The sequence below is a fragment of the Strigops habroptila genome, chromosome 7 (genome assembly GCF_004027225.2).
Source record: "Strigops habroptila isolate Jane chromosome 7, bStrHab1.2.pri, whole genome shotgun sequence".
Classification (NCBI taxonomy): domain Eukaryota; kingdom Metazoa; phylum Chordata; class Aves; order Psittaciformes; family Psittacidae; genus Strigops; species Strigops habroptila.
In genome coordinates this window covers 44,336,777-44,360,171 of record NC_044283.2, presented here as the reverse complement: position 1 = coordinate 44,360,171, position 23,395 = coordinate 44,336,777, and the positions used below count along the sequence as shown (strand labels likewise).

Here is a 23,395-nt window from a genome sequence, read left to right as displayed (position 1 = left end):
TTTTAATTTTTTTTTTTTTTTTTCTGAAGTGAAAGGGCAACAGATGCCAGCAGCTGTGGTCTTTTCTGTAACATTGGTAAAAAGCAAGGTGGTATATCATGATTTTGCATACAGGAATAAGCAGTTGTTTTGGGGTGAATAGATCTATAAATTCAGATTTAGCTGTCTTATCAGCTGTTTCACCTGGTTCATATCAACCAAAGCATCTAGTATCTTAGGGACATGTGGTGAAGAAGAAACATGACAGCCAAGAGTTGCAGAGACTAGAGATAATGGGATCATGATGTTTCTTGAGAAGCACTTTTTAGGGGGAATACTTCTAACTGCTTTTTGAGATTTAGGGAGTCTCATTCTCTAAGATGTGAAACTCTGTTGCTTGCAAAGCAATGTTCATGAATTTCCAACTACCATGCTTGACAGTGAAGAAATGTACACTTTCAGTTAGTGAGAAATATGGTGAAGTACCAGGCTTTCCAAAGGAATCTCTCTTCTGCTGCAGCTCAGTGTGAAGTGCGATTTTCTCTGAAATGTGCAGTTGCTACAAACAAGTCTGGGTTGCTTGTGAGGCTGTTCCCGGAGCTGACGGGGGTGTGTGTGTGTGATGGGTCTGTTGCTGTGGGAACTAATGAAGTTCTAAAGTCAGCAGCAAGATTTCCTTCTGCTTTGATCCCTTGGGGAGGATGAGCAAGTCCTATTCAAATGCAAATCTTCGAAGTGTAGCCTACATAGGGGGAATAAAAATGGGAAGGAAAATAAATCTGTTTTAAGCTTCAGGCATTTTCAAATTGGTTGTGCTACTGGTGCCTTATTTTAACCTTTCTTTTTTCTCTTCTGCAAAGCATTACCTTGAGCAAGCTTTGCTATGCTAAAATGCGCCTGATGTTTGGAAGTGATTTTTCTTTTCTGTGTGTGGGAAGTTGGTGGTTTTGGTGGGAGTCTACATTCTTTTCTCCCCTAAGAAGGGGAAATAAAAAGCTTCCTGCTCCCCTAGAATGATCATGTGCCTTTTTGACCTTTTCCAGTAATACACATTGTAGGGGGTTTTGTTTGTTTCTGGTTTGTTTGGTTTTGGTTTTTTTTCACAAGACACTGTGGGCACAGCATGTGGCATAAAGGGAAGAATTCTATCAGTGCCAATACAGACCTCTCTTCTAACTGGGCTCAGGAGTTTGTCTGCGTTCCCTGCTCTTCCTCTGTGTGTTGGAGCCCCCACCATATGATTTCATCACCACCTAATACTGGATTGCAGAGGGTTAATTTTAGATTATTTTTCTTAACTTGCAGAAATATCTTGTTCTGCAAGTTGTCATCTGTGCTGAGCTACTAATTAGAAAGTACATTCTTCCAGCACTTCTGAAGTAGTTATTTCTGTGCTAAAGCCTGTAAAGCACTGCGTGTCTTTCCTGCAAGGAGGTACAGCAGTTTAGAGTTTGGGAGCCAAACTATATTCAGTGGGTGTTTAATCTGAAGTTGAAACTAAAAGCTGACTCATTGCTCACAAGAAGATGTTGCCTGCTTGATGGTTATAAAGCTGACTTCTACCTCTAAGGCTTACAATTTGCGTATTTTAGGAAAAACTCTTAATGGCTAGAAGATTGCTGCAGTTGAAGAGAGAGTACTTAAAATGTTGTTTCTGTGTTCCCCTAACCTGGGACTGGCTGTCCAGTGAATTCCCTGGAGTCAATCAGCCTTTTGTTCTCTCTCTTACTGCCACCAGTGCCAACTATTACCTGGGATAGGACAGTAGGGTAAATACAGAGTGCAGCACTGCTGGAGGTGTGATACCATTGAAGGCCAGAGGATAAAGCCTTAATGCAGATACAGTTTTATAATGTTTCTCAACCATCCCAAACCTCTGTGGCTTGGACCTGTTAAGGGTGGGGACAAATACTGTCTGGCTTGCAGACGGGGCAGTTGTGATGGGTCTGTTCACATGAATGCTCTGAATCAAAATACACATTTTCTTTATTCAGCTATCACTATCAAGGCTATGTAGCAGTCTTAATTTTGGGGTTAACATTAGGATTTCATTGCTGTAGTTGCACTGACTTCAGTGGCATGACTTCTGCTTCTCAGGGAAAACGCAGAAGAAGCGGGACCCACTGTTTTTAAAGTTTCTTTTCATTCTAGTTACTAAGTAGATCGTGACTTTCACTTCCCATGTGTTTCTCATAAAAGTCCTGGCTGCCCTGAGTGCTATATGATAGGTTGTCTGGAAGCTGGAGACAAAGTGCGCGCACTCCACTAGAAATACTTTCTGAAATATCTTGTACACAGTAGCTGAGGTTGCCACATGCTGCGTATGCTACAGCATCTGCATATGGTCACATTTACAATGTTCACACTGCAGCATTCACAAAAAAAAGTGTAATGATGAAAGGGCTTCAGTGTATAGAATATGACGTCAAACAAGTTAAAAATGAACCTATGAAATATTTAAAGAGTAGGAAAATCTTAAAGGCTTTGCAGAACAATGCAAGCCTGTATTTTTGTGGACAGTGGTGGGGAAGGAGGAGCTATGTGTGTGTCAAAACAAATACACTGAAGGATAAGAAAAATGGTCTCTCCTTCCAGATTTATCTTTATAACAGAAACCAAGAGTGAGAATTAAAACTAATTTGTGTGCTGTGTTACTGTAGAATAGCAAGGTCCTCCGCTTGTAGAAAGGAAGTTAAAGAGTGATCTTCCAAAGCCAGCACTTTACTAAGCCATTTTATTAAATTTACTGTTCATTTTACATGTGGCAATAGCAAACTTCAGGATTTTAATGATGGGAGGGTGTTGGGCAGTGTGGATTTTATATGTTGCCACTTTGCTAGTGGTTATAAACTTTCAGGTCTAGAAACTGACCACTTGCATGTAAAAATCACCTTTTTTTTTTTTTTTTTTTTTTTTAATACAAACTCTGCTTTTTTCAACCCTGCTGAATTCAATGCAGAATTTTCTAGTTTCAGTTGTCATAGGACACTTTAACATTGAGATCATCTCCCAGTCCTTTGGTGTAGGTGGTCTTGTAACATCTGTTGTGGTTTCCTGTCATGGAGCACGAAGGATTTTGCTGCACGTAAAGGGTACATCCCTGGGACAGCACAGCTGTCTTCAGTGGTTTTCCAAAAGGGTCACAAGCAGACAGCTCAGTAGTATCTCCAGAAAGGGAGGAAGAAACGTTTGCAGAAACTATTGCTGCAGTAGAATTGAGATATAGACCAGACAGATGAGCCGTTGGGTGTCTGATGTGTTCTTCCTCAGAAAAGGCTCAGTGCCAAGGTATGACGGCGTGTACTTCATTTACTACCCGAGGCCTAATGGAGCAGGCTGGTGATGAGGACTACCATTTCTGTCTTAAGGAGTAGTTTCCTGCAAAGTTCAGAGGTAAACTTGGATGAATGACAAGGTCTAGGAACCCAGCCTTTGTGCTAAATCTTACTATTCATTACTTCTGCAAAGAGGCGGCTTGGGTAGCCAGGAATTCTGGGCTTGACCAGAACTTTGATTCGTTAAATTCTGTGGACTTTCTGCTGACCAAAAATTACTAATCCTGAAAGAATTCTTAAATAGCTCTGAAATACAGAGATTTTTGAAATAAACATTCTTGCTATTTAAAAAGAAAAATATTTGCAAACAGCAGAGTTAATTTCATGTATGAGGGTGATCTTTTTTTGCTCCTTCTGTACAAACTTTTACTAAATCATGCTGTAATTTAGGGGAGGTGGAAGAGAATAATCCCTGGCATGGAACAGAGAATTTCTGAATAAAGAAGATGAGCATAAAATATTCCTGCCTGTGCTGTAGTATGGCTTCCACCATCTGACATACAGATATGATAGTTGAGGAAACTGTGTGCTGGTTTAAGTGGGTTTTGGAATAGGAGGCCTTTCCTGAACAGACAGGGCCTTGGATTGATGGATCAGAAAAAGGCAAATGTGTTGGCTGAAAAATCTCTCCTCTCTGCATCTAAATGAAGGTGGGACTATAAGGCTTTTATAAGGAAATGCTGATGAGTAAGTCTTTTGAGAGTGCATAAGCAGTTAATAAATCTAAATCTGAACTCTGCAATGTGACCAACTGTACAGTAGAGTGGGTCTGAAAGGCTGTCACTTTGAAATCTGTGGAAGGATTTTGCAGTCCATTCTCCAGTTCTGCACCTTGAATTAATCAGTTGCAATTTATACTTATGTTTTTATTATGGAGCACTTGCATAACTTACATTGCAGTACAGTAGCTACATTTATGGTGGAGACATATTAATCCTTGTGAGATAAATATCTAAAATCCTGTTTGTAGTCTAAATATAAATAAAATATGTGGCAAGATGAGAGGGGTCTGGCTGTATTTTTGGTCTTTAGCTGTGTAGCAGAGGCATTCATAGATGAATAGGAACAGTCATGTTGGTAGCAAGGAAAACTCTAACTGGATTATATGAATTTCTTTGTTCCCCAGGTTTGCTCTGTGGAATTATTCTGACTTCTTCATTAATAGATTTACCCTGAAATAAATGAGATCCAACTCTTATTTTCTGTAATAATCTTAATGAATAAATAATCATGTTTTGTTTATATCCAGGTATATTTGATCTGAATTCATCATATTAACCAAACTCACCAAATATTTATAAAACTTATGGAACTATTTGAGGATATTAAAGCAATTATATGAAGTTAGTAAATCTGAATTTTGGTTAAATATAGTGGAAAACTTGAAACTAAATCTTAAAAAGCTCCTCTGGACACAGAGGTGGGGAAAAAGACATGGAGGTATGAGGGTCCTGTGCTGTCCAGGTGAGATTTATGAATTTTTATGCAACAGTCTCCATAAGAGAGGAGAAAAAATCACAAGTTCGCTGTATCTTTTCATTGGATGCATAGGATCATTTTCCAACCATGAAGGGAGAGAGTTCAGAACTTAGTTCTAACTGGGGAATGAATGTGCTTGTGGGTAGAAGGGGTGGTGGTGGTTTAATTTGGGAAGAACACTTACAGCTACATGAGTTGGCTCTACAAAAATAGAATGTATGCTGTTTATTTGATCTGCAAATCAAGATTCCTTCCTCTTAACAAGAAATAATAGCTACTGTAAGAATAGGGAGTTTGGAACATATTGCAAGGAATATTAGACTCTTCAAGCCTTAGAGAAGGAGAGAAATGATGAAGCAATGACTGCAAATTAACTCAGTTGCACAATCAAAATTGATTACATTTTGTTCGTTGTAGAAGGTAATCAAAGTTTTGTAAAAATACTGATGCACCTTTGCACTAGTCCTATGGTCAGAAGTGTTAGTTTTGGGTGTCATTGAAAACTGCTTTTGGCTGTTTGGAGGGGGGTGGTAGGGCAGGCTCAAAAGACATCATTTTGAGTCTATACCAGAATGGGAAAGCTTTTGATAGCTTTGTTAATGTTTGGGGTTTGGTTTTTTGTTTTTTGTGGGGTTTTTTTTTTGTTGTTTTTTTTTTTTTTTGTTGTTGTTAGTTGGTTGGTTTTAGTTTCATTGTTGTTGTTTTGGGTTTTTTACCTCTGTGGCACAAGACTTAACTCTTTAAGTTTGAAATTTAAGACCAAATGAAGGAGGAAAGGCTGCAAGGCAGAAGGAATGCAGGAGGCAATGCTCAAGAATATTTTTTTCTATTGTTATTCTCTAACTAGGAGAAGACAACTCATTTTTCTTCCTGCTAAATTTTGTGTAACTCTAGTTAGTGCCTTAAAATAACTCCTGTGCCAACAGTATTTCTTGTTTTGGTTGGAGTAGCTGGCAAACCATGACTGTAATATAGTAGTATAAAGCACACAGTGTACCTAAAAATACTTTTCTAGAAGTTATTGCTTCACGTGCTGCAAATGTCACTGACGGAGCTGGGTTGAATGTGGAAGCTCTCTCACTGGTGTTAGGCTCAGCTCAAGTTTTCTCAAAGATGGAAGGGTTTGTCTTGTTTTTCTTTTCAAAGACTTAGCCTCCTGCCATTGTTAACAAATGAAAAGAAAATTTTGGGGCCTTACTTTGCTAAACAAATATTTTTCTTTTTTTGCTTTTTTATTTTTATTTTTAAATTTTTTTTTGTTTTTTTCCTTCTAGATTGGCTGAATATTCATCAGCCCTTTCTTCTAGACCATATCCCATCGTGGACATTGCGAGTTGTTCTCCACTCAGTGGCTAGGCTTTGAGGCTGCAGTCTCTCTCACGGGTGCACAATGGAGTTTGGTCACAGGGAGCCTGTAGTGTTTCTGTAGAACAAATTTGGTTTTAACAAATAATTGCTTTCTGACTAAGGCTTCATAAAAGAGCAAATACTTATTTCTCTAAAATACTCTTTTCTGGAGTTTTCTAGAGGCAAAGCATAGGTATGCCTTCTTTAACAGCTATGTTCCTCTTTTCCTGCCCTGTGATCTAAACCAAACGCCCAGTTACATACACTGACAGCATCTCCTTTTTGTTGTTATGCACTTTGTATTGTAGCACCATCTCTATCCTTTGAGAAACATTGACTTATCAGTGGTAATGTTTTCTGAAAAATATACATCATGACATGGGGAATGTTTTCATTGCACCTTTCCCCATACTAAATTTCTTATTACTGCTGTGCATATGACTGACGTTTTACCATTTCTGTGTGGAAATGGAGGCCTGCCTACAGCCATTGAAACTTTTAGCTGTTCCCAAGGCATTCTCCCATGTCACTGATAAATATGACAGATTTGTTGTCTAGAAAGAAGGGAATGGAAGGAGACAGGAAGGAGCTACTGTATCCCTTCCCACCTAAATTACAGCAAAATCTACTAAGAAGATGTTAGCTTTATGGGGCCCATTTATGCAAAATAACTACTTGCATTGCATACCCATCTCCCTGTTCCTTTTCTCAGTAGATGCAAAACATCCCCCTTCCTGCAAATTACCACATGCAATAGAGGGGTCGCATGAGATGCAGCAGCATGAGATATTGTACATCAAGATCATTAACCACCAACAAATGCTATTCAGAATGTTTTGTAGATGTTATACTTACCTGAAGATAACTGTGTAGAAAAACTAAAAAATTACATGTTTTGTCTCTGAAGCATACCGCTTTATCAGTCTTGATTCTACCTATTGGATTAGTGTGCACTCACATGTATATGGTTGATTATGTAGTTAGGATATATGTGCGGCATCTTATTTGTCTGTTTGCCAGAATCAATTCTTTATGATCATATTTATCTCTTAAGTTATAACTGCTTTTCAGGACTTGACGTCTATTCTGAATAGATCTGTTGACGTTCTCGGTTTTGAATGTCGTCTTTTAATTTGCTTTGCTATGAAAAGGGGTTATACTTAACACAGAAAATATTCATGTGTCTCATCTTCTAATTCATTTTCAGTTTAAGGGGTAGGCTGTTTCAGTTTTACTCCATTCATTCTCAGTAACTCTAAGGGCCATTGTAAAGCTGTGAATACAGTTCTTTCAGAGGAAAAAAAAAATAGCCTGAACTCATTTTTAGGTAGGGCTTTTTTTTTCTTTTTGAGGCCACTCAGAAGTGGAGTACTCTATTTTTCTCTATAATGAATTTTGGAAAACACAGGTTGGGTACTGGGAACACGCTGACCTCCTCACCCTCGCCGCACAAATTCTAAAGGATTTTTTTTCCCCGCAAGTGTCTGGCTATGTAAACAGATGACTTACCTGTTTACCACAGACTCATTCTCTGCATGTGAAATAAATTTCAGTGACTCAGTGCTTCCCATTAAGTAATATTATCAATAGTTAGAAGAAGGTGGTGGAATTTTCCATGGTTTCTGTGGCAAATTGTTTATTTCCAGAATGTCTGGCAGATTTACTGCAGACGCTTTTCTGATATCACTTCCTTTAAGAAATTGACAGGATATTTTTTATATCCCAGACTAGTTAATGTATGAGTATTTATGTGTTAATAATAATTATGGTGTAATGAATGGAACATACAAACAGATGTTCTAACATCATACAAACATTTAAAAGCCCTACTTAGAGGTATTTTATTATGGCCTTTAACTTCTCCTTTTCTGTAAAAAGTTGTGGTTTTATGCACAGCCTGTCCATTTCCTGTTCATTGGTGTAGCCTGTGTTAGTCTGTAGTGGTCCTTAGTTTCTGCCCTATGACCTATGCTGTATACTATTTGAGCCTTTATCTCTGCTCATAGAATGAGTAAAAGGCATGAAACCAGCAGTATTTCAGGGATCTCTTTTTCTGCAGTAGTGTTCAGCTCAGTTCTACCAAATATTGATACAGAAGTAATTTATATTTTTTGGTTGGTTAACAAATGCATTTGGGAAACTGTATGAATTGTGTTGAAGAACATCTTTGGTTCCTGAGGATTTATCTAAAAGGGCATAATAGGTCCATGTGTTTCAAATTAAGTTAGTTTAGTGCACATGTCTGAGTGTGCTTCTATCTGTGACTGCCTTGTGGAGGTAGGGCCTGTGATATTTTATTTTAGACTAAATTCTGCCGGAACTGGCCTTTCATAGTGTATTGGTCAAGATCCAAACAGATAACTAATTTTATGAGGGGGGTGAGGGGTGAGAGAGAGGAAGGAGTGGAGGTGTCCCAACTTCTAATATGTCTTTCCTAAAGTAAAATTCACTTTCTGTGACAATGTACTGAGGATCTACTCCCAAATTCTGATGTTACTGAGTGAAGATGACATAGTTACATACCATAATAATAGTTGTTGGATTGATATTAGTGTCTCTCTCTCTCTCTCTTGCTTTTATCATGTAATACAAGTCAGTTACGCTGCTTCATATGGGGCTACCGGCATTAGTAATTAATATCAACAACAGTATACTTCCACTGAAACTTAATTCTGTTTATTGTCAGATATGCAGTAAGAAACGTGAACAGTTTCCTTCAATCGCAATGCAGAAGGCTGCTGCTACCTGAGATTATTCTGTATTCCATGGTCCAATGTTGTTTTGGTTAATCATAACCTTTGATCTTCTACACCACCATCGAGAAATTTTAGATATGATCCTGCAGTTATTTGTAAGGAAGGACTTTGTTGCTGTATAGATCCCTGTGTGATTGTTGTCAGGGCTGTGTCTATATGTGGCTATTTACATGACAGATGTTGACCTGGGCAGATAAAGAATTTGAGTGCATTCATCAATCAGTCGTATATTTTTGTTTCAAAGGCTCAGGAATGGTTCCTTGTGTAGGATGCTTTTCTGCACTTGCATGTCTGCTGAGTTCCTGCAGTATCTTTTGTCAACTTGAAAAAGAGGTCAGGAGCTCAGCAGGCAGAAAGATTGAATTTTAAGATTCCTTTCCCAGGAGTAAAGGGAAACAGAAAAATAATATTTTTATGATCTCTATTGATTAGATTCCTTTAGGAGCCTTTCCTAAGATGTGTGCTAAAGAGTTGGAAGGGAAGGGGGGTGTGTGTGTAAGTGTATGTTTGTATGTGTGTGTATATAAATACATATTGCATATTGGAAGCTATTTTTCTCTTGATGAAAATTGTGCAGAAATTAATACTGGCTGCTTATTTACCAAGGAGTTCCCAAATGTAGTCTGTGCGTGCAGAAACTTTTTACCCGGCCGAAAGTAATGTCAGGGTAGAAAAAGAAATGCTGGATTACCCCATAAACTCGTTTAACTAAGGCGGTTAGGAAGTCCTTTTCTATCAACCCAAACTGCCTTTCCTACAGTTTCTTTTGTGTGAGTTTGAACTTACCAACCCCTGAGCTGGAAGCCAGTGAAGTTGTGTGAATTTATCCTGGCTAAGATATCAGAACACCAGTTTGCATACATGCTGTATACGTCTCATTGAAGAGTCAGTATTGCACATTGGTTCCAGTGAAAGTCATAGGTGTCCTAATGTAACTGTCCTTCTCTCAGTCAAATAGTTTTCATAGCTGAAATGAACCATAAAAGATAGACCTTTTACGTGATCCGCAGCTTAACTTTGATTGATTTACATGGCTGAATCATTGGTCTGACTTAGAGTTACTTGAGGCTTGATGTATGGCAATGAATGGAGAATAATTTAACCAAAGGCAGTGGAACTGATATAAAAATGGATATGGAAAACTAATGAAGTTCAGGAAACCAGAATGGATAGATACCTTGAAAAACATAATTACAAGGCTGAACCAATTGTGTTGAAAAAGAATTTGGCTAAACTGTTCCTCTAAGACTCTTGCATGGCCATGGCCAAAGAAGTGGTAATTTTTGCCTTTGTCATGAGTTTATAGAGCGGTATCTTTAATGCTAAATGTATAGAGAGATATTTAGCATGCATATATCTCTCTCTCACATATATGTAAAAGTAGCTTTGTATAATATATTGTGCTATTGTAGCAGAATGTTTAACCCTGACCAGGACTGGCAGATTCAAGGATGAATTCACAGTAGATTCTTTTGTCCTCCTCTAAAGAGTCTGATTTAATGTCAAATTTTTAGTCGGTAACAGATAATTTCTGTAATAATTTAAAATTTGGAAACTAGAACAGGACTGTTAGAAACAGATTTTAATGAGAGGGTGCAGTATTAACAAATGCCTGAGATACGCCTTATGACCTTGTGTATAAATAAATTTACCTGACCATCACCATAGTTTTAATCTATCGGTTTTTAGGCTTTGTCTGTATTTCAATTAAGAGATTGGAGGAACTTGAAAGACTGTCCTCTGGAATGTTCCCAGATTTTATTTTATCACAAAGTACTTAAGCATAACGTTTCCCTATGTTTTGTAGCATTTTGCATTTTAGATAACCTGAACGATAGTCAGCCATTACCATGGTACCATTGCTTCATGACTCATTTCCTACAAGTGAAGCTGTGACCAGGTGGTAATTTATTTAAAGAGAAATACTGTTAACCTCTCAATTCAGTTGTGCTGAGAATGTATGAAATTAATTCTCCTTGCATATGCCTATGCCTACATACTTTCTTAATATAATGTGTTCTTAAATCATGCCTGGGGCTTTTTTTTGAGTTTATGTTAAAAATTCACCAAATCTATTGCCCATAGTCTTAAGCCCATAGTCTCTTTAATTAGTGAGTTGTGTGCATTACTATTTATTGAACAGTCTTTTTTTTTAATTTACTTGAAAAGCCACAAGACCTAATTTTAAAAGTAAAAGCAAAGTTTAATTGTATTTTTCTTTGAAGGGTTGTGATTTCTTGTGAGCTGCAGCAATCTTTTGCTCCATTTCCAGGAAGACAACTTCAATAAATGTCAAATGTAGAATGCCATGACATGTAATGACATTGCTGTAGCAAAGCTTTTGTAGGTTTGTCACACTTGCCTTAGACGATTGCCACCAAAAGTACCTGCAGAAAGAAAAAAAAAAAAAAAGCCCCAGTGTGTTTTTTCATTCCTTTTTGCTTTCTCTCATCCCCAAAGTGGGATGAGAGTACACTATGCCTAATTTTTTTCTCTGATATGTTAGGGTAAATGAAGACTAAAATGATAAGTGTCATACCTGTAACAGTGTTGTCCTTTTGGAAGGAGAGAGGTTTTTGCCTGAGAACTGAGGTAATTTAGCATTGGGTACTTGCTTATTCTGGAAGAGTGATTTTTGGTTGTTGTGGTTTGTTTGGTTTTCTGTGGGAGTGGTGGTGTCTTTGTTTTTTTTTGGGAAACCTTTGCTGTACTAATGCATCTAAGTTAGGAATTGCAATAACCAGCGTGGTTCCTATGCAGTGACTGTTATTATTAAAACTCAATATGCAAATTTTAGCTAAATACTAAGCCACGTTAGTGGCTTCCATGTGCAGTTACAATGTAGCATTCAGTAGTTTTCCATATGGATATTTTAGGGCTATAAATGATGGTGTATTTTTGCACAGAATTTTCAGTTTGGGGTACTTCAGTCTTTTTGGTTGCGCTGAATCTTCTATCGCACATTGGTCATCCTTAGCATATTAAAACCTTTTAGAAGCACTATGTCAGAAATTCAAGTTGATATTGTTTCATGTAATGAATGTTTTCAGCTATGAAAACTATTTGACTGCGTGGTGACCTCATAGCAGCCTTCCAGTATCTGAAGGGGGTCTACAAGGATGCTGGGGAGGGACTCTTCCTTAGGGACTGTAGTGGTAGGACAAGGGGTAATGGGTTCAAACTTAAACAGGGGAAGTTTAGATTAGATATAAGGAAGAAGTTCTTTACAGTGAGGGTGGTGAAGCACTGGAATGGGTTGCCCAGGGAGGTTGCGGATGCTCCATCCCTGGCGGTGTTCAAGGCCAGGTTGGACAGAGCCTTGAGCCACATGGTTTAGGGCAAGGTGTCCCTGCCCATGGCAGGGGGGTTGGAACTAGATGATCTTAAGGTCCTTTCCAACCCTTACGATTCTATGATTCTGTGATTCTAATGTTCAATTATTTTTAAATGAGTCCTGAAAACTAAATTTAGATAAATTATGACTTCTAAAAGTCTTATTTTGAGAAACTTGTTTTCAGAGGGGGGGGCGGGAAGAAATAGTCATTAAAAAGAATTTTGTAAATGGCAGGACTCTTGTCAGATAAACGCACTTTATTAGCAAGTCATAAGACTTTCTTACCAGGAAGAAGTGAAAGGAGACAACCTGCCAGGTATTGCTCTCCTCTTTTTCATGGAATATCCATGGTGAGTAAAAGCCTTGTCTGTCTACAGTAACACACAACCTTCTCGAGTCTGCAAAGATCTGCCACTTTTTTGTAGTTTCTTTCCCTTTTGGGGGCCTCATCTTGGCTTTAATAAAAGGTCAAAGAACCATGGTAAAGCTAATAATATCCTTAAGAATCAGAAATCTTGCTTTATTTAGAACTATTATGGCATCTTGTTGGTGGTGTGTTTTGGGGGGCTTTTTGATTGTTTGGTCTTGCTTTTACTTCCCCCCCCCGCCCCCCCCCCAATGTTAATACTTTAGTGACTAAAATATCCAAAGCTTAAGTAGAAGTTCATGATTTGTAGACCATTTCTGACTTTTAAAGGGTGTCACTGATCTTTATGGAAAAATTAATATCTTGCTTCAATTTCAGTGGAAAGAGCTCCATTTGCATGGAAACTTGTTAAGTGACTACTGCTCCTTGTCAGGGTTTGCCAAAACATTTCTAAACATGTTCTAAATATGCTCGGAAACTTCAAGTGAGAACTTCTAACAGGACTGAAGCAAGTGGGCTTTCGTGGGGTTTTTTTGTTTGTTTTTTGTTTGTTTTTTTTTTTTTTTTTTTTTTTTTTAATTAGGTCAACCTTGACATACAAGTTGGCACATCTTTGAGACAATATATTAGAATTCTGGATTAGTTATTTTACACAGGAAAAAGTTAGATGTGACATTTCACAGATCCAGCTTTGAGCCACCCTAAGTATGCATTTTTATATTAATTCAATGTGATTGAGATGATTGGTATGCACAAGCTTGCCTAACGTAAGAACATGGCCTTATTTCATCAGGGAAAGTATCTGTGGAGGCAGCTGGTTTTATTCAGCAAGAACCAGTTTTTCAGTTTCTAACCATACAACATACATAATCAACAACCATGAGTTCCTTCTATCTCTGTGTTTTACCCTTTTGGGAATGGGAATATTGTGCCTTCCCAAAAATACATTGAAGTCCAGCATCAGTCACTTGAAACACATCTCAATGATTTCTATCTGGTACTGGCAGCACAAACATGGATCACATTTACTCAGAACTGTTGTGCATTCTAAAGTTATATATGAATGACTTAAGGGTCAATTTGATCATTTGTGAGGTCATCAAAAGAAATTGAATGACTACAGCCACCATTTAGGTATCACCAACTGCCTCAAAACATGTGTCTTGTGCTGCTATACATGAATCTTGGTGCCTTCATTGTGGCCTGCTAATAACTAAGTGACAAACTATTTAAGTAATGCCCTTGCCTCCTAGCTTGAAAGGAGAGCTTTCACAATGTGCTTGTGCCTCATACTTCAGCAGAGGTGATGGTGACTGTGGACAGGATAACCAATCCTTTTCATAGATGAGGAGGAAAAAGGGAGGTTGTCCAGCTGCAGAGGGCCTGGTTAGAATATTTGCTAGTTTCCTGGGATATTTATGTCCCACCTCTGTTGCTATTCTAAAAATAAAGGTATTGGCTACTCTTGGGGCAGGCTGTAGAAAGAAAAGCATAAACGTAAGTATGTTTTAGCACTGTTAATGTATATCGATACTACCATCTTACTTGGTGCCAAGCTGGTGATCAGTCTTTCGGGTTCACAGTGCTTCTGTTTCAGGGTTGTGTTTCTTTTCTTTATCTACATATGTACAAACTTTTTTTTTAAAAAAAAAAGGTTCTTCTACATTGATTTTAGCTGTAGCATTTCACTAATGACTAAAAAGTCTGTTATGTACCAAAGACACCAAAGAAGCAGATATTGCAATGTGCAATACTGTATTTCTTAGGGCTATAGACTTTAAAAGGCACCTAATGCCCACCTTAGGGAAACAAGCCTTTGGGTTTCAGTAGGGCTTTCAAGAAAGCTGAGTTGGAAGTTTGATATCCACCTGTTTGAAGTCTTTAGAATAAGGCAAGACAGGTTTGTTGGTTTGTATTTTTTTCTCTTCTCTCTCCCGGGAAGCCCCTGAATTCTTTCCACTCGGTAGGACTTCACCAGTGGCAGACCTGCTGAGCTAGCCAGGCCCCAGAATCAAGCCAAGAGCTAAACCACTGTGCTGTCCTGTCCGTTCTGAAAATGGACTTCTCTGGCTTCACAAAAGAATGTGGGAGATGTTATGTATTAACATAGCTGGAGTATAAAAGCAAAATTCATTCAGAACCCAGCCTAGGTTGCAGTTGGATGTTTGAACAACCCCTATCCTAGAATTTGTACTGGTTTGCTTTTCTTACTGGACCTCAGGATTTATGCCAGCAACAACAATCAGAAGATTTTTGCCTCTCCTAGCTAGTTTGGATTATGCATTGTATTTGCCAGCTGAGCATCCCATTGTTACAGTTTCTCCCTCCCCAGTTGTGTTTCTAGCCTATCTGCAAACATCACAGTTACCCCCCTTCTTATACTGTGGAAAAATAAGCAAAATGTAAGGCCAGCTTTCCTGACCTTTTTAATCGTGACTTCACATGATTTTTTGCTGTAGAGTTGCCATGGTAACACTGGTCTTTTAAAAAGTGATAGTTGAATTTACCAGTAGTTGCTATTTATACAGTCATTTGAGCTGCTAGTAGAGGGGAAACGAGTACATTCACTAAGTAGAACCTTATTTGCACAATCCACATGGTCGATGGAGCATTATTTCCTATATAACTAACATTCCTTGACTCTTGTAATTTTCCATTTGACTTATTCTGCTAATCTGTTAAAAACCAGTTTCTTCAACTTTTACATCCTTGTTTCCAGAGCACTAGCAGTTCAAATGGCTGTATGAAGAGTTCCCGTTCAGTTTCTGCCACACAAGGAGCACAATCCCTTTCATCTTTTCTTTTATAACTGGATTTAGAAATGAGTATAACTTTCAAGGACTTGCTTACAGTGAAGTAACAACCAAGTACTTACCCAGTAGTAAAATTTTGATAAAGCTTACAATTAAAATAACAGTTAAAGTAATGCCTTGAAGTTCTGTACAACAAACAAAAGGTATGGTATTAATTTCTAGTTTAATTGTAAGTATGGGTGATACTGGAAAATGACCTAGAACAAGAATGTAGAATGAAGAATTAATATTCTTGTCATCCCCAAAAATGAATGTGAAGTTTTCAAATTGTATAACATGCCATGGTAGAGAGATTTTAATTCCTGGTGTCTATTAACTTGAGGGTCAGCCTTGCACAGCTTTGTGCCTTGTCCTTGGACTCTTCACAGAAATGTGTGTAAATAGCTGCCTGTGATGTTTTTGGTAACTATGCATGGCAGCCTCATTTATGTGGAGGAAGGTAGGGCTTTCTGCTGCAGATTTAATACAACTGTTTCTCAGACCTTGGGAACTCCTTCGTTACCCCTTCTTGACTTGTTTGTCTCTTTTTTTTCCCCCCTCGTTAAAAGACGTTTTGTTTGATTGTGTGAATCGAGTATTATAAGTGCAATGTCATCAGCTTAGGATAGGATACCACTGCATGCTATTAGGGGGGGAGTCAGGTAGTCTATAAGCCTCTTGGAATTGCAAACAAACAAGTTTATGCACCTGTTAATAAAAACATTTTAAAGGACAGGAGATAGCAAGTGTGCGAATGAGAAATGGGTTTCCAGCCAAAGGTGATCATACAAGGAAAGACATGGAAGTAAATGTGAGAGAGGAGGGCAGCAAAATTAAGTGAAGAAAATGTTTTTTTGGAATTCTAAAGAACTGATAGTGAATTACCTTGTAAAGTATTAAAATACATTGATCTCGTGCCTCTGTAACAACATATTTTGGATTTTGGCATGAAACTATTTAAAAACAAAATCATGCTGAAAATCAGTAATGGCCAGAGGGAATTCTTTAAAACAAAGTACATGAGTGTATGAGCCAGAGCCACACAACAGTGAATGCCAAGACCAACTATTACTATGTCTGTCAAGTTTGGGAATGTAAAGATCATGCCAAAAATGAAAGAAACCTTCACAAAGGAGTAAGAAATTTCACTGTTGTCAGAACTACACAGTAGTTCATTTAGATACTTTGTAAAGTTGCACCAAGATAATTCATGGTGAGAATTTATAAAATGTGAGAGTTGTGACCGTTCAGACTATTAAGGGAAGATAAATGATCACCTGGAAAGAGGGCTTTCACTAAAGGCAATCTAATGAGCAAGCAACTGAACATCAGTAGAGATTTTACTGTGCATGTTAGCTATGAAATGACTTGTTATGGTTCATTTCCCGGTTATCTGGGAGTTAAGAATGAGTTCAGACCACAGCTGGGACATGACTGGTGTGAGTTTTGCATTTGCCTGCCTCTGGTGGGTTTGGGGATGGTGCTTACCTCTGCTTCTTTGCTTTCACACCTTTACTTCTGGAATCTGGAAGTCTGTTTTAGGGTTTGGGGTGGAGGACAGGAGGGTTGTGCATGTGTGTGTTTGATTTTCTCCTCTAAAATACAGACCTGATCTTGAAATTCTTAGAGGAGGAGTATGGGGGAGATGGAAAGGTAGAACTTAAAATAACATGCAGGTAGCATTTCTGTCACACAGAATAAATTTTATTCCACAGCAGGCTTAGTGTTAATACAGGAAAGAAACTGCTATTCAGAAATACTCTTATTGAGATTTTTCTTGGTTCCTTATGGGACTGCTCAACCTCCTCAAATTAGGTTATTAGTTCACAATCATACCTTGTTTAACCCTAATACAGTATATATACATGGAGTTGTATAAAGGTGGTAGCACGTGTGTAATGGTAGTATATGGGGGTGTAAATATGATGGTCTAAAATACCATGCTGTGCAATTAGCCTTTTAGTACCTTTATGTCTGGCTTACACTGGTACTGTAAAATGTTTTCACGCCTGAGCCTAGGACATTTCAATCATAAATTGGCTTAACACAGAAATCTAGAGTGAGGGAGCAGGTGGAAGAGGGAGTACAAAAATGTAGTAGTAGACTGGCAATTAGTATTTATACTTCCCAGCTAAAAATGAGTTTTCATTCTGCAGTGAACAAAAAGCAAGTGATCTTACAAACAAATGAAAAAGTGTTTGAAAGTTTTCAGCTGTTGCAAAACTTGACTCCATCCACTGAGGAACAAGATCAAAAGAGGTGTTTGGACTCATCTCCCTCTGAAGGCTGCTCAGTCCCAGCTTTGCTTGTCAGAACACAGAGCTTTGAGTCCCGGCTCAGCTGGGGCAGCTGGCAGCAGTTTGCAGGCTGTCTTTTAACCCTCCATCTGCCTTCCCAGTGCTATCTTGGGGCTGGCTCCAAGGTATCTCAAGGGTTAGCTGTGTGCATAGTCCAACAGCTTTGCATGTCTCTTGGCAATAACCGGCTTTAAACTTCATACAGTGGGAGGTCATTCTTCCCATTGCTATGCCTCTTATTTGTTTAGATTTCATTCAGCCGCTGGATCTGCCACAAGCTTTAAATTCTTGCATACTTGGTTGGCTAGTGAGTGCACGTGCATAACTTACTGATAAGTGACACATTTTTGTCATTGTTTCCAGATTGGTGTACTTTGTTATGCTTGCCCCGTGTGTGCCCTTTTGCGTTCAGTGGTAATCTCTTTCAGATGTTGTATGGTAAAATATCTTAATAAACTATTACTTCACACAAAGTACCCAGATAATTTCATTATGGTTATATAAACAAGTATCTTTGTTGTTTTAACACTTACCTTTCTAAGCAGAGATGTTAAGGCACAATTGAGATGAGAAAGCAGTAAACCAGTTTCCAGAGGTCAGAGTCGTAATGGCTGGGTGCATCCCTGCCGCCTCCATTCCACTGGTGCGCGGTAAGGATAATAGTACAAAGAGTCAGCAAATGAAGCACAGAGTTGCCATTGCCATAAGAATTTCCATTGTGCAAGGATGTCTGGAACACTTTATTTAGTTAGATTTGTACTTACTGGAGAAGAAATAGGTATTTCTCAACAGGAAAAAAGGGCAGTTGTCTTCTCTGATATCCCTAGGTACTGTAAAGATGCTTATGGCATCACCAAGAATTTTGACTTTGATCTGAGGAATAAAATGAGACAAATAAAAACTTACAAGTAATAAATATTCCATTTCCACTTCACTTCCCAAAAGACCTAAGAATGTAACACAAAAAATCTGTACTGAAGTGCTCTTGCTTGTTCTCCTTAAAACAGCACATTTCTTATTACTCTGCAGAAAATATTATCAAATCATTTTTGGCTAGGCTGATAGTTAAGAAAAGCTCTGCTCTAACTCATATGGTATTTAAGCAGAAAAAAATATGTGGCAAGAATCTCTTAACTCTCACTGAAGTTCAGTTGCCAAGTATTTTTTATAGCATGATGCCTTGCTTGGTACTTGATGATTTTATTGAAACACTGTTACTGTTTTACTTTGTTCAAAGCTATTTTGAGCATGACAATGTAAGTCTCTAATTTGGATTTCTTCATCCTATAACTTAAAATTGAATAAATGCATTTTAGTCCTGTAACTTTTAAGAATAGGTTAACTAATCTTCCCTGCCTTGGAATAGCAGTTTATGGCTTAATCCTGACCTGCACACTCGTACTTTGGAAATGCCATTCACCTTTTGCTAACTGTTTCCAGAATGAAACTCTGGAATAAACCAAGAAATTTCATTTTGAGAATTATGAAACGATTAGCTGCTACTTTATACAATTGTATAAAAAAGAAGAAAAATCAAATTGTGTATAATTGTTTAAAACAATATGTAATTACTTTGTGTATATGTATATTAATTTGAATTTCACGCAGGGTTCTCCCGTATTTTGCAGATCCCTACACAGAATTTCCACATGATGCCTGGCTGTAACACAGTCATGGTTTCTGCCCCCGAGAACCGTGAGCGAGCCTGGAGGGCAAGGAGAACGCCTTGCTGTTCGTTTTTGTGGCCACCGGGTGTCATTCTAGGAGCAGACTTTGGCCAGCCTGGGAGCACTACTGTGGCAGCAGCACTGGAGGCCCCACACAGTAAGTTTCTTTGCACCTAATAAACTCTAAAGCAATGATTATTTACCTTTTGTATCTATTTTTAAGAACAAATAATTATTCTAAAGGATAAAAAATGTTGTTAATTTCCATTTCTGTGTTTGGAGTGTGGAATACTGGGATGTAACATAAAATACTGGTGAAGTGAAAGGCATTTGTGTTAAGATGTTCAATAAATGCTACATATGCAGGTAGGGAAACTTCTGCATCCGCACATCAAGTTTGCATGAGCTTAAATACAGCAAATTTCTGAAGATGTTAATACCCTATTTTTAATAATTACTTCATTAATGTTTGTTTTGAATTTTTACGTAACCGGCGTTTTACCATTGAAGTGAAGGAAGAATGGGGAGGCAGAATGACTTCTAGACAGAATCAAGTCATCTCTTTCCAGTCTTTCCACTTTGTTCCCCCCACCATGTCCAACAAAGAGAGAAGTCCTAGAAAAGGTCCAAAGCACCATGTAGGGCACCACTATGGGATTAGGAGGGTATTACACTGCAGAAAGAATGCTGAATTCAATGTTTAATGTATCTTGCTGGTCTTGTTTTAAATAATTCTTAGGAGGGCTTTATGTGAGAGAATGGGCAAATAGGTGCACTGATTATTTTCAAGAACAGAAATAGTAGCATGAGAAAAGCATGTGAAGAAAAGGAGATGAAAGGTTTCATGAAGTGGAGCAAGGTCCATGGTACATGCGGCAATAAGGACAGATTTTGGTAGGGCAGAGATTTATGGAGTCTTGAAAGATATGAAGCCTGAACTTCAAGCAGAAGGGCACTGGAAGAAAATTGGGGTGCAAGCAGGAGTGACAGGATATTAGAGAGCACTTTCAACATATTGAAGTAAGAGAGAAGGTGGTTTGGGATTTTTTTTCCTATATGTGTATGTTTATCTTCATCTTAGCATATTTGGCTTCTTGAAGTGGTAAAATGCTACTAAATTGAAAGCATTTGTGTCAATCCAGACAAATTAATCTAGAGACCTATGTAGAATGCCACTAAGTTGCTGAGAAATTGTGCAAGAAAACTGGAAACGGGCTGATAGTGAAGCTTTGCATGCAAAGTATACCAGAATCTAAGACAGTCCTGGAATTCTTGTTCCATGTTGCATGTGATGTTTAAAAAACAACTACTATGCACACCTTATGTAATCTTAGTTCCCATTTATTCCAATTGCCACCCAACAGTTAACAAAGATACTTGTTGTTTAAATTTTAAAGAATTTATTTATATTATTATATAAATATATATATATCTAAATGATGTTTTTCTTAAATGGCTCACAGCTTGACCTACAGAGCACTCAGAGCCTTTCAGGGAGCAGATATATTTGGACTTCCTGCTAAGTCGAGAGCAAGTTTTATGGTGTGTTTATATGATGCAGGTTTCTGGGGGGTTGGGTGAACGGGGGTGGTCACACTTGTCCTTTTGTGAAGGCTGATGCTCCTACTGCTGTCTGAGAGCTGGAATATTTCTCATACTTTGAATTCCCAAATGAAGAATGCTCATTAACAGGACAGGTTGCAAAAGCTGGCAGCACAATTAATGAAGAAATCCTTTATGGTTCTTGTTTTCTACCCTTCTCACCAGTCTCAGCCTGGCTTGCTCATACCTTGGGAATTTTTTTTCTTGACTGTGTGGGAATTCTGTTATGAATGTCATGCTTACAACTGGATTGATTTAAAGATTTTTCTGAAGCAGTTGGACAACTTGTGATTATCAGATTAGTGAAATACAAACTCTGTTTTGATTGGATCAGACACAGGAACATTTAATTTTTTGTTATTCCACTATAGCTGCATTTCTAGTAGTGTCATAACTTGAAAATTCACCTCTTTTCAAACCAATAGTTGTTTTAAAGGCTATCTATTGCCAGTAAGTTTTGTTGTGAAGGTACTTCCATGGAGAATGTAAGCCTCTGAAAGAACTGGGTTTCATCTGAGCTGTTTATACGTTATAAAATTAGTCTTTTTGTAAACACACATTTCAGAGAGAAAGTTGTGTTCCTATTGTTCTGTGTGTTTAGCACCATTATTGTCTCTACTATGCTGAGCATCTGCTAGTATTAGGTTAATCAAGGTGACTACTCTCTCACATGATGCTTTCCTTTCTCTTCCCTCTTGCCCCCCAAATTTCTTTCCAGGAAGAGAAAGGTGTATTTTATGTTCTAGATGTATGGTTGAAAAGGCTTTACATACATGTGCTACTGTGCAGGTGTTAGAGATGGCAAAGCAAAAATAGCACGTGTGTTTAATTCAGAAGAGATGTTCCTTGCAGTAGTTGCTGACATGAGGAAATGCTGATTTTTTTTCTTCAGGCTGGAATCTGTTTTCTGAGTACATTAGGGCCATCTTCTGTATCAGGCTTTTGATGACTTGGAAGAAAAAGTCAGGGGACTCCAATCCAGCTGGATAATAGGGTATTTCTTAACAACTGAAAATAGCAAAAATGCTAAATGTTCAAGTTAAGCAGGAGCGTAATGTCAGTGAAACCTGAGGATCAGCCAAGTGCGGCTGAGCAGTTTGGAACTCAATGGTACTGGTACAGCACTGTGCTACCAACCCCTCCAAATCTTTTCCTGTGCATGATAGCATATTCCTTTGCTTCAACTGATTTTAATTAAGAGTTGAAGTCATTCAAGCATTGCTTTGGCAAAAGTAATATGATCAGAGATTGTGAATTGTCTTAGTGTTGCTATTTTTCAAGTTTTAGTGCTCTATTAAAAATCACTTTGTGTCATTTCTGATCACTGCTTTAAAGATTGTCACTTCTATTGCCAATAAACCTGCTTACTGGAATAATACCATGAGGAAAATACAAGCCATGTCCATTCAGTGGCCAGGCCATAGGCATTAGAGGTGGATTTCAAACTTGAAAAAAAAAGATGTTGTTCACATTCCTTTAGGATCCTTAACATTTTAGTGTGTTCTCCTGGATGCGTGCCACCAATTTGGGAGTGAAAATGATATAATTTGTCAGCTTCGTTTTGCCTGAGGTTATAATAATACGCAGTTCACCCTGAACCGTTGGTATGTCTCTCAACCACCTTTCCTTTGCGGCAGAGTATTTATTGATTTATACCTGCCTGAGGGAGCTTCTTCCCAGAAGCTGTCAGTGGCAGTACAAGTCCCACCCGGGCTTTTTGCAGGCTGATCCTTGACAGGAAACACTCCTTAGCCCTTGGATGCTGTTAAGAACCTCAGTTTTCTTTTGATTCATCTCCCATCTTCTTCCTGCTCCTCACCCTAGCTCTACACAGGCTTAAAAGTGAAATGGAGAGATCTATTTAGCAAGTGTTTACAATCAGGATTTTAGATAAAAGATTGAAAACAAAAAATATGTGTGAAAAACTTCAAGTTAGGATTGTTTTTAATAGCTCAGATCAGTAGCTGCCTAGCCTATTTAACCTACTTTATACCCTAGCATCAGTGCTAGGAATTCAGTGGGCAGTGACACCTTATTTCCCAAATGCAGCAGTCCTTTCTGAATTTTCTTCCAATGCTGCTTCTTGCCTTGGTGGTAAATTTTAGGAAAGAGATGAATTGCGATGAAGAAAATGCAGCTAGGAGTAGAAAAGCTGAGTACTTTACAGTGTCTGTTACCTCAACTGACACCCAGTTTATTGGGACCTAAGTGAAGCACTTCTTTTGGCCGGATAGTTTGGTTCCTTAAGAGCCACTCATGTTTTAGGCAGTTGGACGAGTTGCACAGAGCTGTTCACTTTGACTTCCAAGGCTTAGTAGTTTAATTTAGTTTCATCCTGTGGCAGGGGAGTTGGAACTAGATGATCTTTAAGGTCCATTCCAACTCAAACCACTGTATGAATCTATGATTTATATTAAATGTTGCCACATGCATATTCTAT

General features: G+C 38.2%; 1 long non-coding RNA gene across 2 annotated transcripts in view; it reads left to right on the top strand.

Moving 5' to 3' along the window:
- Window positions 1-23,395, top strand: part of LOC115610404 — a 201,952-nt gene that overhangs the window by 138,590 nt on the left and 39,967 nt on the right. For both annotated transcript variants that reach the window (XR_003992209.1, XR_003992208.1), the window contains exon 2: window positions 19,315-19,510. This is a non-coding gene — a long non-coding RNA (uncharacterized LOC115610404). The remainder of the gene's footprint in view (window positions 1-19,314; window positions 19,511-23,395) is intronic.